We start from the raw sequence: 17,709 nt of genomic DNA, 5'->3' as shown, positions 1-17,709 counted from the left end.
GTACCACACCTTAGTCCAAAACTCCCCAGTAAATTTTAAGGAAAGATCATGGCTTCCTGGGGTGTCCTCAGATGGTGAAAGCACAGACCTCACCCCGTCAAGCCCTTTAGACAGACAGGTAGCCTGCGGCTGACACTGCAGTCCAGCAGGTTAAACCCTGCTACACCAGCATCCCATGTGGGTGCTGGTTGAGGTCTGGGTGTTCAACATCCAATCCAGCTCCCTAGTATCATGTCTGGTAAAGCAGCAAATGATGATCCAAGTATTTTGGGAGACCTGGATGGAGTTCAGGACTGTCCTGACCCAGCCATGGTAATTGTGGCTCTTTGGGGAATGAACCAGCTGTTGGTTGATATCTCTCTTTCCCCTTCCCCCACCCTCTGTAACTCTGACTTTCAAATAAATAAATAATTCTCTTGTTTTTTTTTTAAAAAAAGAAACTCATCCTGTGAGAGAGAGTGGAGTCTTGGTCCTGGATTCCCCACCTCTTTATGCTGTAGCATTGACCTTGCAGTTTGAACATGAAGTTTGGAGGGACATGGACAGTTCTCACCACTAGGCCTGCTCTGCATGAAAGGAATCTGAGGCTGAACTACAGGACCCTGGACAGGACGGCAAAGCCAAAAATAAATAAGATCTCTGGGAAGGCTAGTTGTCTGGTATGATCGATTTATGCTGAGCGTATGTGTTGAAACAGTGAACTGTAGCCATAAAACTCCAAGTAGTACATGCTAATCCCATATCTAAAATACTCTTTAATTTCTTTCATTGATGATTCATAGTTTTAATTGTAGAGAACTTTTACCTCTCTGGTCACATGTATTCCCACCTCTTTTCTTTTTCCTTAGTGTAGCTATTGAACATGGTATTGCTTTCTACTGATTATTGTATGTTGACATTGCACTCTGACACTATATTTGTCCTCTCAGGTTTTTGGTGGAGTCATTGTGGGTTTTCTATATGTAAGGTCATATCCTTAGCCAAAAGTGGAAATTGGGCCTCCCGCTTTAATTTAGATATCTTTGATTTTTTCTCTTGCTTAATTTCTCTAGCTAGGATTTCCAGTAGAATGTGAAATTAAACTTGAATGATAATAAAAAAAGAATCTGCCTTACTTTAGTATCTTTAAACATCAATTTTGATTTTACAATATCTAGAAATATGTTTTCATTTCAAGTTCATTTTTAACCTGAATTTTCCAAAATAGAAATCATTAAAGTTGACTTAAAGATTTTATATATACTAAACATCATAGGGTGACCATAATTTATAGGACTATTATCTCTGAGATAAGCCAGTAATATGTTTCTTTAAGAAATACAGAAAGCCACTGCCTGCAGTGCCAGCATCCCATATGGGCACCGGTTCTAGTCCCTGTTGCTCCACTTCCAATCCCGCTCTCTGCTATGGCTGGGAAAGCAGTGGAAGATGGCCCAAGCTCCTGCACACATTTGGGAAGACCCAGAGGAAGCTCCTGGATCCTAGTTTTAGATTGGCACAGCTTCGGCTGTTGCGGCCAATTGGGGAGTGAAACAGTGGATGGAAGACCTCTCTGCCTCTCCTCTCTCTGTGTAACTCTTTCAGATAAATAAATAAATCTTGCAAAAAAAGAAAAGAAAAGAAATACAGAAAGTGGGGCCAGTGTACTGGCATAGTATGTAAAGCCATTGTTTGCTGGCATCCCATATGGGTGCTGCATTGTGTCATAGCTGCTCCACTTCTGATCCACTTCTGTACCAGCTTTGCAGGTACAGTGTTCTGGGTTGACAGTTGTTTCTGTTTGATAGTATCCCATAAATCTCTAAATCTCTGACACTGTTTCTTAGTTTTCTAATTTTTTCTTTAAAAAAAAAAGATTTATTTGTTTCTTTGAAAGTCAGAGTTACACAGAGAGAGAAGGAAAGGCAGAAAAATAGGTCTTCCACCCGCTGATTCACTCCCCAGGTGGCCACAATGGCAAGAGCTGTGCTGATCCGAAGCCAAGAGCCAGGAGCTTCCTCCAGTTCTGCCACACGGGTGCAGGGCCCCAAGGACTTGGGCCATCTTCTACTGCTTTCCCAGGCCATAGCAGAGAGCTGGATTGGAAGTAGAGCAGCTGGAACTCAAACCAGCACCCATATGGGATGCTGGCACTGCAGGCGGCGGCTTTATCCGCTACACCACAGTGCCAGCCCCTCTAATTTCTTCTTTTTTTGGTCTGACTGTAAGTGTTCCAGAAATTTTTCTTCTAACTTGGATATTCTTTCTTCTGCCTCACCAAATCTGTTGTTAAGGTTTTCTACCATATTTTTTATTTGTTCTACTGATTTCTTCATTTCCAATATTTGGTTTTGATTTCTCTTTAAATCAAAATTTCTTTGGAAAAATTTTCATTCATGTCTTGTATGGATTTCTTTAGTTCATGAATTTGTTTCTGATTCCTTCTCAGTAATTCTAGGATCAATTTTTTGAATTCCTTTTCTGTCATTTTGTCAGTCTATTCATCTTCACATTCTAGCTTTGAAGTGGTTTATTCTTGTTTCTCGAATTGCTGCATTTATTATTAGGCATTTGTGGTGATTCTTTCTTTTTTTCCTTGTGATCGTTTTTATCTTTGGACTATGCCTCTGTGGCTTAGTGGGGTGTCTGCTCTTTCAGTGAATACCCAGAGTCATATGCTGGGTGTGGTCAGGGAGCTCTGTTCAGTGCTCCAGTACAAGGGAGGTCCAAGGTGACTCCCAATTTGGGTATAGTAAATCTCCATTTTTTTTTTTTTTATCATAAGGCAGATTTGTTCTGCTCTGTTGGCATAGTCTCGTGTTTATCTCCTCTCCTCATGGGAGAGCAATGCCTGTGTGGCAGCCCCAGTGGGTACAATTTTCATCCACACTGCCACAAGAACCACACAAATGATCCATACAGTCCTTGGTGTGAACATGAATCCTACAACAATGACCCTTACCAGGGAATGAGGTGGAACACATGGAGTCACCCACAGCAACTGCCCAAAGTCCCAACCATACCCTGTGACTTCCCACACAGCCATAGTGTTTTCACAGGCCCAGCACTCCAGGGCCCTCACAGTCACGAGCTCACAGTGCCTGTCAAGTCTCCAGCCAGACTCAGGTGTCTCCTTTCAACTGGTTGCTAGGCACACGAACATGAGCTGGCACAGCTGTTATGTATTCCAAAATGGCACCTGACCATTCTCAACTTGTTATAGTATGCCAGTGCCGGGTGGTGAAGGAGAGAGAAATGTGCCCCCTTTTTTCCTCTCTAGGTTGGCAGGTACACTGTCCCCCACAAAGCTCCGAGCCAAACTCAAGCCAGGTTCTTCCGCAACTTTATCGCCAGTGGTTTTGGCTGCTGCACTCTGGTCTCACCTCACTCCAAAGCTGGTGCTGAGGCTGTTGGTTCCTGGGGTCCCGAGCTGTGTACTTTTACTCCCTCCACCTAGATCCACGGTGTCCCCCTAGTTTATATGGCCTCTTCTCTGCCATTTTATTCCAAAGCCTTCCCTAAAGTTGTGCTGTTTAAAGTATATGAACTACACGTATTTCATGTATACCAATTTAGAAACATAGTGATACTAACCACCCTACCATCCCTCCTTTAATAAACATCTTTAAAATTTTCGTTTACACAGAGGATGGGATTGGAAGTACAGCATAAAATATTTGTAAAACATCGAATGATGAAATTGTATGTGTTCAGGAAAGACATTTTTGTTTTACAGAATGATTTTTGTACATTAACAGCAAGCTAGTTTCTTTCCTTCTCTTCTTTCTTCCTTTTTTTTCTGTATTGCTGTCTCTCCACTGCCATGAGTATCCTTCAGTATGTATATAGTTGTGTTTGTGTATCTATCCACTTGTTGGGCAGTTTAGTACCATTGAATTCCTGTGTCCACACTCAAACCTCCATCTTCTAATCATCATTCCAAGGTTTTCCTGTTTACTCCCAGTCTTTGAAACTTGTGTGAAGTAAAGAAAGTTTACAGAACAGAAAGTTTAGTTTATAAGACAAGTGTCTCAATCTGACTTCATAACTGTAATATCTTGTGTATCCCTTGTATCATTTTTAGGGTCATCCATTAATATTAAATTGATACTACTATGTAATATTATATATGCCTACATATGTCTCTCACAAACACAGACTACTAAGCAATAAAATTAATTTATGGTCAGAAATCTGTTCCATCTAAGTCAAAGCCCAGAGACATTTTCTGTAAACAACCAGGTTCCAAGTATTTTAGGAGACAGTCTCTGTTACAGCACCCACATCTGCATCAACACCCACAGACAACACTGAAGGAATGGACATGGTGGTGCTGCAATAAAGCTTTATTTACACAAATCTCCAGCTGGGTAAGGCCCAGTAGACTGTAAGGTTTAGGTGCTGATCTACATACATCACACATCCCCATTGTTAGGCAACTACTCTTTGTGAAGCAATGCCTTGATACTAGATATGGTGGGTTTCTGTCAAGTTCTTCACAATGTTGAAAAGACTGAAAGAACCCATGCTGGTACTTTTGGTTGGGAAAGGATAAAGCACACTGTACTGACATTTTAAAATTCACCTAAGTTCCTTTGCTGGGAAAAAAAGTGAGTGAGCAGGAATAGACATCTTAGAGTAAGAATTTTTAAATAATATTCACCATGTTTAACAATTACATTCATCAATAAAATAGATGCATTGGCTACATATTATATGTAAATTCATTGATGGAAAAAGCCCTTAGTAGTTATTTAATTTAGTAATTATTTCCCATTCTTTCCTGCTCACAGTAATTTCCTGAAAATTCTTAAAGGAATGAAAGAGTGATAGATGAATAAGAAAAGACTAATAAAATAGAGAACATACAAAATCAGAATAAAGTAGTGTTGCAATGTATATGCACAAGTAGGACTTCTTATGCATATGTATATGTTAATATGCACTTCAGGCATAACAGTAGAAATGCACTATGGGTGCTTGAAAAGCAAGAGATTTTTTAGTTATGTGTATAAGAAAACAAACTGTAGATATCATATAATATGTTTCCAGAAGAATAATTAAATGACAACTAAATAAGACTCATTCATTAATACTTTGATACAATTTGAACAATTTCAATTTTCCATACATTGCAAACAGTTAAAAAATAGTTTACTGTTGATTAATTCATTTTTTAACATGGAAGATAATTTTCAGATTGTATTAAATAACATTTTTCTTTTCCTTGTTTCAAGAATCAAATGTTGGAACCATTTAAAGAAGCTGATTATTCATCAGACAAACATGAAATTATCACTCAGGGAGATTTAGTTTTTAATAATATTAAATAATAATCATTGATAAACCATCTAGTTTATAAGTAAATTAGTTCAAGTTTCATAAAACAAATGTATTTTGTTAAAATTGTATTGATTGTGATTCACTAAAATTACATGTCATTTCCACAATACATGCATACTTCTTACCTCTCTAACAGGGCTTTTGCAGGTCATTAGGCAACCAACAGACCATTTAGATTGAACTCTTTGTTTACTCCCTATAACATATCAGTTGCAAATGGTTTATGGGTAACGATTAATACAAGGAACATACTTTAAAAGTAGCTTTGGTAAATATTTACAAGGCCAGCCTTAATGGCTTTGACAGATACCTCCATGCAAGGATATATATTTTGAAGGGTGGAGGTTGACTTTTTCCCTGAGGAAAAGCAGCTTGCACTAAAAATAAGAGATAATACATTGTTAAACACATTAGGAAATCATTGCCCTCTACATTTTAAAATCATACTTCATGTTTAAAGTGTTGACCCTCATTTATCTCAGCTATAAAATACTACTTGGACAAGGGGACAAGAAAATAGAGCATGAGAGAGAGTAATTATCTTCATTACCTACACAGTACAGAGATGTCAAAACTTATAAAAATTAAATAGTCTGATGTTAATTTTGTCTAAAATCTAAAACATGAAAATGGATTGGATTCTTTAGGGGGAAAGTACAAAAATGTAAAAACAATAGCAATCATTTTAAAAGGCATTTTAAATGAGGATGAGAAAATTATGACATCATAATACATCATAATAAATAGTTCTTATAATTTGTCTGACATATATATATATACATACACATGCATAATTACTACAATTATTTCAGGACCACTAGACAGGAGAATCTTGTTTTAATAATTGTTTTGAAACAGAGAGAGACTGAGACAGATTAAACAGAGAGGTCTTTTTTCTGCTGGTTCACTCTACAGATATCCTTGATAGCCTGTATTGAAAACCTGGAGCCCAGAACTCAATCTGCATCTCCCATACGTGTGGCAGGAACCCAGCTACTTGATCCATCACCACGGCCTTCCGGGGTCTGCATCACCGGGAAGCTGGAATCAGGAGGCTGAGCTGGAACTCAACCCCAGCACTTCACTATGCGACATGGGCATCCTAACTGGTGTTATAACCACATAAAAAAATGCCTGTTTCCCAATATCATTTTCAAATGACATATATTCATATTTATTCACTGAGTAGCACAATTACAATGAGTTTTTCTTTTTCCTTTTCTGCTTATCTTTTCTAAATTTCCTACACAGAAAATACATTATAGTAACAGAATACATTATAATATACATTGTAATAACAGAAACATGCTGAAGCACACAGCACATTACGAACGCTCACTGACCGCTCTTTTAAAGCGTTAGTTAATACATCAGAACCACAACTGGCAGGCACCTGACTCAAACGTTAATGAAGTGTCAGATTTACACATTCTTATTCTTTGACAATAATGCTCTGAAATTGCCCCAAATATATAAGACATGTTTGTTAGAATGAAGTACTTAAGAGTTATATAATTGTTCGTAGACATTTTTCCTTCTAAATCAATTCATCCAAGTTAGATTACAGGATATCTGGCAGCAATCAATATTTGAGAGTATTGCTAGGCAGCTGGTGAGTACTAATAGTTCTACAAAAGTTGTCTCTGAAGAGCTGAAAGAGGGAACGGTTGAAGGCTCAGGTGCTTGTCCCTAAACCCAGGATCCACAGACCCAAACTCTGCTGCTAAGAGCCAGCTGTTGGGATGAATGTATGCAGTGAAAGCATAAACTCCTCTCCAAGTGGTTGCACTGGTCTTTATTTTAATGTCTTCGACAGTCTTACCCTTTGTCAAAACTCAGAAGCTGAAATGTCTTTGATGGCCTCACAATTTATCAAAAGTAAAAATTTTAAATGTCTTTGAAAATCTTACCGTTTGTTAGAACACACCTGGACTTTAAAGAGAGGAATGTGTGATACATGGACACGTATCAGTATGTATGGACACTTACCAGTGTCCTCGGGAAGTCCCTTCATCACCCCGGTCTCTATTTCTTCACTTGTAAAAGGGACACTGGACTTAATAAAATTGTCTCCAGTTATAACTGGAACTCATCACTAAAGGTAAAAAAAAAAAAAAAAAGTGTTCCTTTAGCATTAAAATAAAAACATGTTGCATCAGAAACCCCTTTCTAATGTTTGCAAAAACAAAATGTATAAACTACATGGTATTTCTCAGCTCTGTGTTCAATATTTAAATAAGAAAGAAATTATTGTCCTTGGCGATGGCTGAAATCATTTGATCTCATGTTCAATCTTCATCCCTGAGGAAAGCGAATCCAGCTGCTACAAGCCGGCATCTCAGCCTTCTGAGCCATAGTGGACACATGATTGAATTTTCTTGCTCAGTTCATGGAATTCCTTTCCCCAACACTGGAGGCTGGATTGGGCTGAATTTAAAAAAAAAAACCCAGTGAAACAAAATGATAAAGCCTTTTAACAAGGAAAAGTCTGTTAAATACTTGCCAAGCAATATTTATAACTTTAGCCTAGGCAAAACCTGTTCAAAGCATAAAATATCAGAGACTTTTTCATAAGTTTTGATGATTTCAAGGATCTTAAAATTCATATCTTAAGAATTTGACAAAAATGTTTTGTATATTTTCAAGTTATCATTAATCACTAGGATTTTCACTTACGTATCCAAAGCAAGCCCTCCACAAAAGGCCTCCTAAAGCCAAGTTAGAATACAGACACCACAAAATTATCTTTGTTTTGGAGCTGGCATTGTGGTGTAACAGGTTAAGCCTCTGCCTGTGACACTCATGTCCCGGCTGCTCCACTTCCGATCCAGCACCCTGCTGATGGCCTGGGAAAAGCAGCAGAAGGTGCTTGGGCCCCTACTACCCTTGTGATAGACGCAAAGGAAGCTCCTGACTTCTGTCTGACCTTACCCTGGTTGTTATGTATATCTGGAGAATGAACCAGTAGGTGGAAGATCTCTCTCTCACTCTCTGTAACTCTGATTTTAAAATAAATCAAAAAATGAATCTTGTACAAATTATCTTTTTCTTGAAGAATTCTATTTTCATTTATACATGTTCACTATCAAAAGACAAGTAAAGCACATAATGAAGAAAAAAGTAATTATATTATTACTATTTTTATCATCTTTTTTTTTCATGTTTTCATCCTGTAGAAACATATATGGATGGTCCACATTGAGAAATAAAACACATGTATACTTATTCAATAAAAGTCTTTGGATCAGGGCTGGTGCTGTGGCACAGCGGGTTAAAGCCCTGGCCTGAAGCACCAGCATCCCATATGGGCAACCGGTTCCAGTCCCGGCTGCTCCACTTCTGATCCAGCTCTCTGCTGTGGCCTGGGAAAGCAGTAGAAGATGGCCCAAGTCCTTGGGCCCCTGCACCCACATGGGAGACCTGGAGGAAGCTCCTGGCTCTTGGCTTCGGATCGGCGCAGCTCTGGCTGTTGCGGCCATCTGGGGAGTGAACCAATGGATGGAAGACCTCTCTGTCTCTACCTCTCTCTGTAATTCTGTCTTTCAAATAAATAAAATAAATCTTCTTAAATTTTTTTTTAAAAAACCCTTTGGATTATAACGGCCTTAACATTATATACCCTATCTTTTAAATAAAAAGATATTTATTTTAAATAAATAAATGATGTTTTTCTTGATTTCACTGTCCTTAAGTATATATTTTAATATTGATAATAAGCATTCTAACACCCCTTGTTTATTAAATGTCTATTATGTAAGAAGCACTATAGTTAAGGTTTATGTGTATTTTTCCAGCATCTAACTTCAAGAGTTAAGTTGATTTGCTGGAGTCAGAGTCACCAGATATTGAAATTGGAATTCAAGTGTATGCCTATTTTCAAAGTTTACATTCTAAACCAATCTCCATAATGTCTCCATTTTCTTAGTGACTCCATAATTTCCCACCATATAAGTCTAAGTATTTAAGTAATTTCCATTCTTGGAGATTTAGCTCATCTTCCTATTTTTTTATTTGCCTCATAATATTTTATAAACATTTTACGCATAAATTATTATATCCACGACATTTCTCTAGAATGCATTTCTAAGCTAGGCATACATTTTGCAGTTCTTTATATAATTGCTAACCAATTTTCAATTGCAGCAATGGTTTTAGATTTCAGAATTCTGAATGATGCAACCCCTTTACCTGAAAACTCATGACTATTTATTAAGGTCAATAATTTTAAAAATTCACAGCTATTTTGATATTACACAAAACTACACAAGTAATTTTTAACTTTCACTGTTAAAGTCATGGATTTGTAGTCATAAATTAAAAGAAGAGATTTAACCAGCACACAAGAATTTGTCATTTTCCTTAGGAAATTTAGGTCTAGCCATTTATCATGGATGCATTAAGAGATTCTCTCACTAAGCATGAATGCAGAACATTTACCAGTAGCATTAATGTAATTCAGGAGGCTGTACTTAGAGGGAAAACTACTATCCAAACCAGACACAAACAACAATACAACATTCACAGATTGAAGGATCCACATGATGATACCACCAAGTAACTGGATATAACTGCTACTAACATACAAAATGTACCTGATTCAACAAAACTTCAAGAGTGTTCCTTAGCACAGCATGTGGTTTAAGCACTGGATATTTTTATAGATCACCTGTGTTACACCTTATTTCTAGTTCATGGTCAAAGTTTCTACTGGAAATGACTTCCATCATAAGCTATCCAAGATTGTAAGTCAACTTTGAATCTCAGTTCTTCAGTTAAAGAAAAAAAAGAGCCTAGTTTACAAACTTAAAATACAGTATTCTATTCCTTTTATTTTCAAAGAAAGATTGTAGACCTGCCACAGAAAAAAAAGTTCAACAAAAATGTTTTTAAGTGGCAAGAATGATTCTCTCCATTGTTGGGACAATGGCTTCTTTATGTTTTGGTTCCTGCTGGCATCAGAGAATGAGAAGGTTCTGAAAACTTCTTGCAATAACCGTGATTCAAATTGAATTGACTTTGCAAATCCACGAGAATAACAAAGGCATGTGAGGTGACTTCAGGAGCCTGCCTGTTTCAGACCTGTCAGCTGGTTGTAATGATAGTGAGGCAGGAAACCCTTTCTCACAGCCTTGGCTGCAGGTATAAATCCTCCCATTGCTGCCTATGCACACTACGAGGATTATTTCTGACAGTTCATGGGAAAATGCAATTAAAAGACAAGTTTATTTTGGCAGAAAAAATATTTATTTTCATCTACTTGAAAGGCAGAGGAAACAGAGAGAGACAGAGAGACATGAACACTCACTCTCCCATCCACTGATTGACTCCCTAAATGCCCACAATAGCCAGATCTGGTCCAGGTTAAAGCCAGAAGCCAGGTCTCTCAGATGGGTGGCAGGAGCCCAAATACTTGGGCCATCAACCACAGCCTTCCCAGGTGCCTTAGCAGGAAGCTGGATGAAAAACAGAGGAGCCAAGACTTTGATACGGAGTTTTCAAGGAAGAAAAACCCAAATTGAACAGCTGCATGTAGAAGGAATGTGAGGGGTCAGATCAATCGCAGAGTCCTTTTCTTAGACGTCAAGCCTTAATAGACGTGAAAGCATTTGAGATTACTCCAGCAATAAATTTCACCATCTCCAAAGCAGCATTGATATTCCTTCTTACTTTGTCACAATTCCTTTTTCCTAGGCTCAACTCTTTTTTTAATATTTATTTATTTGAAAGGCAGAGTTACAGAGAGGCAGAGGCAGAGAGAGAGAGGGAGAGAGGTCGGTCTTCTATCTGTTGGCTCACTCCCCAGATGGCCACAAGGGTCAGAGCTGCACCAATCCGAAGCCAGGAGCTAAGAACTTCCTCCAGGTCTCCCACACAAGTGCAGGGGCCCAAGGACTTAGGCCATCTTCTACTGTTTCCCAGGCCATAGCAGAGAGAGGGATAGGAAATGGAACAACCTGGACTCGAACCAGCACCCACCAGGATACCGGCACTGCAGGTGGTGGCCTTACCCTCTATGCCACAGCACCAGCCCCAGGCCTAATTTATAACTTCAAAAGTTCTTTCCATTTAAAAAAGATATAGTTCCATTTAATCTGTTGCTTTCTTATCGATGCTGCTTAGTTGACTAAAGGCATTTAGAATTTCCGTGTTATGAAATGAAAGTAGTAATGTCGTATTTCATAAGGTCATTTTCACACTTTGCACATTGAATTTTGCTCAAGTAATAGATAACTATCTTGTTTTCGCATCTGAGTCTCTGGTAATTATCATAAAAATGTAACTCTGCTTTAAATTAATAATTGATCCAACAATTGGAAAAATAGGAAATCATTTTATTTAATTATGTCCTCTCAAGAAAACTGATGTGAGGAAATTGTAAAGTATGCTTCGTAGTTCAGGAAAGTCTAAGTTTCCTTAAACATCGTCCATTGGCTTGCTGCTGGGGTTGGTACATTGGATAAGGAACCTTTCATTTTCTTCGAATCAAGCACTCTGTTGTCAGTAAGTCACTGAGATTTGAGACTGAGTACCTGCATCTAATCTTTCCATGTCTGTCAAATAAAGCATAAATAATCAGAGTAGTTAAATCATAAATAACTAGTCATTATGGTTAAATTGAGTTTCTAAATGGTTTGCTCCACTGTATACCTCCAATGCTTCTGCATATTTAAGTAAATTTGATTATGTCTTGGGACACTTCCACCTAATATACGCAAGTTTATTATTCCACATGAAACCCTTTTCTAGTAAATTCCAGGAGGGAAAGAACTGGATTTTAGCTCCTTAAAATCTGATGCAAATTCACATTAACTGTAAAAAAATAGGACTTTGCTTTTTCCAAGGATTATACTGAAGTATTTTAGTAATGTCTTCATATTGTCACAAGGGACAGAGAAAGTGAAGCGGAAAGCTTTCATTATTTATTTGAACAATATGGCCCATATTCACTGAATTCTCAAAAGCAGCACTGCCCTCTGGAACAACCAGTCCCAACACACACTGAATGCTCTCATCTCACCAGCCAGAGCCTGAACACAGGTGATTTATTTCACTTAAGTAATCAACCAACTCACTGTTTCCATGTGGGCCTTACCAGAGCCCTGCTTCCCATCAGGAAATCTAGAGCAGAATGGAAGAGTAAAACCCGTGTTCCCTGCAGAACAAGGCAGCCTGCATCCAACAGAGGAAAGAAGGGAGGACAGAAAGCAAAGCAAAGAAAGGAAGGAAGAAAATGTGACCATGACTCAGTTCTATCTAGCAACAGAAAGCAAGCAAAGGCCACAAGATCCATACCCAGGGTCAGGGAGCGTTTCAAGGACATGCTGTCTGAGGAACTGAAGTAAAGAATGCGTGCTGAAGAATTAACAGCACTCATACAGCTTTCTGTTTCTTTCTCTTTTTTAAAGATTTCTTTCAAAAGGCAGAGTTACTGTAGAGGGAGGGGAGAGAGAGAAGAGAGATCTTCCATCCACTGGTTCACTTCCCAGTGGCTACAACAGCCAGGGCTGTGCCAGGCTGGAACTAGGAGCCAGGAGCTTCATCCAGGTCTCCCAGGTGAGTGGCAGGGGTCCAAATAGATGAGCCATCACCTGCAGCTTTTCCCAGGCCATTAGCAGAATCAGAAGTGGAACAATCAGGACATGAACCGGCACCCATATGGGACACCAGCATCCCAGGTGGCAGCTTTACCTGCTCTGCCACAATGCCTGCCAGCCCCAGCTTTCTGTGTCTTGTTCTGCCTCTGATGACACAATTTCTGATGATAAACGCTGTCTTACAGAGAGTTAAACATTGCATACCCGACTCCCATTTCAGACACATTGCAGAAAGGTGAGTCAGAAAGGCATCACCCATTGTCTAATCCTGTGCTGCCTAAATCTCAAACACAGAGAAACCAGGCTGTGATGAAAACAGCACCATGTGCAGAGTGCGAGTGCTTACTCAGCCTCTCCAAGCTGGGAGTGCCCTGGTGGAAAACAAGGCTCTGTGGTCCTAGTGCACCGCCACCCTATGTTAGTTTAAGCTCCCTTTGCCCCATTTCTAGGTTTTTCATACCCCCGTGACCTTTCCCATCACAAGGACCTATAAATAGCCCATATAATTATCACTATAGGAATCCCAATGAGTGTAGCAAATGTGTTTCCCAGCCCCCACTTCTCCCAGAGTTTGGTAGTTAACTTGCCACCATCACATCTTCCGCAAGTGAATCTTCCATCTGTGAATCATTGAGTATCCTCCTATAATCAGGACACCTATCTCAAACAGACGAGCTTGTTTCCTAACTTGCTAATTTTTTTGGCACAGATACCTGGAAAAAATTACATAGTTATCATACAATATCCCATATTTTCATGAAGTAAAGGTGACGACCCTCAAAGCTACCAGTGATGCTGTATCATAAGCTCCTTTAGTGCCTTTTCATGATTTCTGAAAACCACAGAATTGTTCCCCTCCAGACTAGGTGTATTTAGCTTTCATCCTAGAAGTAAACTCCTGTTGTTTCAAAATTTTGCATATGCTTTTATTCATCCATCTTTTTTCCACATTCATTCAAAACACACACTGTTTTTAGGATTACCAGGTACTTAATAAATGCTGGAATAAATACATAAATAGGGCAACAGGTCCTTTGCCTCGTTAGCTGCTAAATCTCCACCCTGGAAATGCAGACCTAATTTTGTATGAGCAAGTCTAGTTGTGGTAAATGCTATAAGGAAAATGTTCCGTGTGCTTTGAAAACAAACGTTAAGGAGTTAGAGAGCCCTGAGGCTTACAGACTAAGGAGGGAATTTATCTCTCATTTATTTAGATAAGAAGTCAAAGAAGAAGTATAGCGGTTCTGTAGGCTAGCGCTCAGAATTAACTCCACAATTTATAGGGCATAGTCGAAAATGAAGATCATGGAACTATAAGTTCCCCTAAACCAGAGACATGTGTGACTACCCATGTCTAGCCCTGGTGCCTGAGCAGCATTTGAGTGTCGACATTCAGTAAGCTAGTGATCATTCAAGCCTGGAGTGCAACAGAAATGACTTGTTACATTGACAAATCAAAGATGGCTACACACTGTCAGTCTAACAGTCAATAAATAGTTCATCTCCTGCTGTAAATGTTTACTGGCCCTGTGCTAGATTAACTGATAAAATGAAAGTGGCAACATGTAAGGTGTAGGTTGGCCATTAAGAGTATTGTTCCCTCTCTCTTGAGACCCTCATTCTGAGGACACTTCCCCCAGGAATCCAAAGACAAAGTGGATGTCAACTCCAGGTTGACAGTCATAGCTGTCCCAGGCAGCAGGCAACATCTAGTGCCAGCAGTAGGTGTGAACCATCTCAAATGTTCCCAGGCAGTTGGGCAGAAGAACCACCCTGCTGAACCTAATTGACCCACAGAATGAGGAGAAAAAAAATGATTGCTGGGTTAGGCAACTAATTTTACCGTGATCACACAGCAAAAGATAACCAAAGTAGAAATGAGTAATTTTTTTAAAATATTCATTTATTTATTCAAAAGGGAGAGTTGCAGAGAATGAGAGAGAGAGAGAGAGAGATCTTCCATCCACTGATCCACTCACCAAATGACCTCAAGAGCTACAGCTGGTTGTGGTGCAATTGCTTAAGCTGCCACTTGCCACGCCAGTTCAAGTCACGCTGCTCCACTTTCTATCCAGATGCCTGCTATTGCACTTAGGAAAGCAGTTGAAGATGAAACTAGTACTGGACCCCTTAACACCCATGTGGGAGACCCTGATTGGGTTCTAGCCTCCTGGCTTTCTTGCCTAGCCCTGGCTATTTGCCATTTGCAAAGTGAACCAGTGAATGGAAGATCTCTTTCTCTCTGCCACTCTGTCTTTTAAATAAATGAAATCTTTTTTAAATATTTGTTTATTTACTTGAGAGGCAGCATTACAGACAGAGAGAGGGAGAGACAGAGAGAAAGGTCTTCCATCTCTTGGCTCACTCCCCAATTGGCCACAATGGCCAGAGCTGAGCCATTGAGTCTCAAGTTTCCCACATGGGTGTAGTGTCCCAAGGACTTGGGCCATATCAGCTGCTTTCCCAGATGCATTAGCAGGGAAATGGATCAGAAGTGGATCAGCCAGGACTCAAACCAGCACCCCAGATGGTAGCTTTATCTGCTACACCACAGTATCACCCCCAAGTAAAGAAAAGCTTCAAACATTGGTATTAGTGTTGAGCCCAGAAAGCTGGTAGAAGACAGAAGAGCCTGAAAGGGATGGCTTGTGAAAACTGGAAGTATAAGCAGAAAAAAAATATATATTTGAAGCTAGGAAGAGAGATTGGGTTTCCAGTGGAGACATGGGAAATAGGAAATGGGCCAAATGAATCTGTGTATTTTGCTGAGTAGCTTAGCAGTGCCAACTGGTTTATCTGGATAAAATGACATACATATAGAGAGAAGGATTAAAGTGAAAGAATTTTCACCCTTTAAAAATAATCTAGGGGAGGGCGTTGGGCACCATGGTTAAGTCACTATCTAGGACACCTTCATCCCACGTTTGAGTGCTCCATTCAAGTTCTGGCTACCCCCAATCTTGTTTCCCTAGTTCAGGCCCTGGGAGGCAGCAGATGATGGCTCAAGTACTTAGGTCCCTGCCACCCAGGTGGGAGACCTGGATGAAGTTCCTGACTCCTGGCTTCAGTCTGGCCCAACCCTATCTGGGGAGTGAATTATAGGATGGAAGAGGTCTCTGTGTGTGTGTGTGTGTGTGTGTGTGTCTCTTACCCTTTCTGTGTGTGTGTTTCTCTCTCTTACCCTTTCAAATAAAGTAAAAATAAATAATTTTAACAGAAGACTCCCGAAAAGAAATTACTTTCTCATTCCTAATCTCACCCCCAGCAAAGACTCTCGAAATAAGAAATGACCTCAGGACAAAGATCAAATCCAAGACTAAGCATGCAGTATCACAGTCTATACCACAGAAAAGTGTATGGGGTCACAATAGCACTTGTTAAAAACGCAGACAGTCTTAGCGTTCAAGTGGCCTCTTTGGAACTTCCTCCTCACAAGGCTTCCAGCTCTCACTCTAAGGCGGGAGCGGGATTAGTTTTGTCGTTGAGAATGCACTGCATTTTGATCCTGCAGAAGTCTGATTTCTGCAGGGATACACTCTACCAGCTTTGCCTCGAAGGAACAGAACTGGTTTAGAAGAAAGAGGTTTTTGAAATCCTCCATTTCCAAAAGGCTGCAATCTGAGAAAGTCATTCGGCTCCACATGGGGTATTTCCTAGGGAAAAGGGTGTTCCACAGGGGAGAGCCAGATGTGCAGATGAGAAAGCTGTGTGGCTCAGAGTCAATCCAAGAAGCCTAGAAGGACCTCCATTCAAGGTTGGCTTATGCTAACCTAAATTTCAGGATTTCTATGGACCAGGGCCTGCTTGTCTTCTAGTTCCCAAGTAGATGTGTCTGTCAAACTCCTCTGTCCCATCGTACTGTAGTAAATTTTGTGTGTGAGGTCAGATCACCTGTCCTCTAGTCTTAGATTCTCATAGCAAGGTGCCTCAGGATCACCTGTCCCTGATCTGGGGAATGAGATGCTGGACTTTGAGCCCGGTGTGCTGATGGGACGTAACATGGTGAGTCATTATAGGTGTAATGATATTCTACACATAGGATGGATTTAAATAATTCATGGCTGAGGGATCGTGGAGGTTGTTTAAGACTAAGAAAAGTTTTTAATTGTTCTAACCATCAGCCTGTGGAGTTTGTCTTCCCTCGCTCTGGAATCCAGATTGGCCCTGAGACTGTTTAACAAACAGAATGCAGCAGAAGTGACAGCGTGACAGCCACAGACATGCTCTGTAAGGGGACACACAGCAGCTCTCTCCCTTCTATAAACTTCTATAAACTTCTCATTCTCAGAACACGTCTTCCTGGAACTCAGCCACCTATACCATGGGAGACCCAAGCCACATGTATGGGACACATGTTGAGGCTCTGGTCGACAATCTCAGCTGAACCCCTTGCCACTCAGCAGCATGGAATGCCAACATGTCAATGGTCCTCTCGGCTCCCCCAGGGCGATTACTGAGCCAACACCAGTTTTATGTGAGGTAAGAAAGCAGCCAGCTCTGTTCAGCCAATGCACGACTAGTGAGAGACCATAAAATAATTGTTGTTTTAACTCAGTTGATTTTGAAGTGGTTTGTTATGCACTGACAGATAACTGAGTCGGAGCCTTCTGGGTAATGAGAATGAATGTTTGTGACATGAAAGATAAAAAGCTTAGAGTAAAATCCTGAGAATGCCAAAATGGCCAGTCAGAGGAACAGTCTTTCAAGTATGTTCATGAAGTTAGAGGGAAATCCCAGAGATTGTTCCTGACATGAGTGTTAATGAGAGATCAAATAAGATGATTGCTGATAA

The sequence above is a fragment of the Oryctolagus cuniculus genome, chromosome 16, assembly GCF_964237555.1.
Source record: "Oryctolagus cuniculus chromosome 16, mOryCun1.1, whole genome shotgun sequence".
Classification (NCBI taxonomy): domain Eukaryota; kingdom Metazoa; phylum Chordata; class Mammalia; order Lagomorpha; family Leporidae; genus Oryctolagus; species Oryctolagus cuniculus.
The sequence above is the reverse complement of the archived record's forward strand: the minus strand, read 5'-3'. Positions refer to the sequence as shown.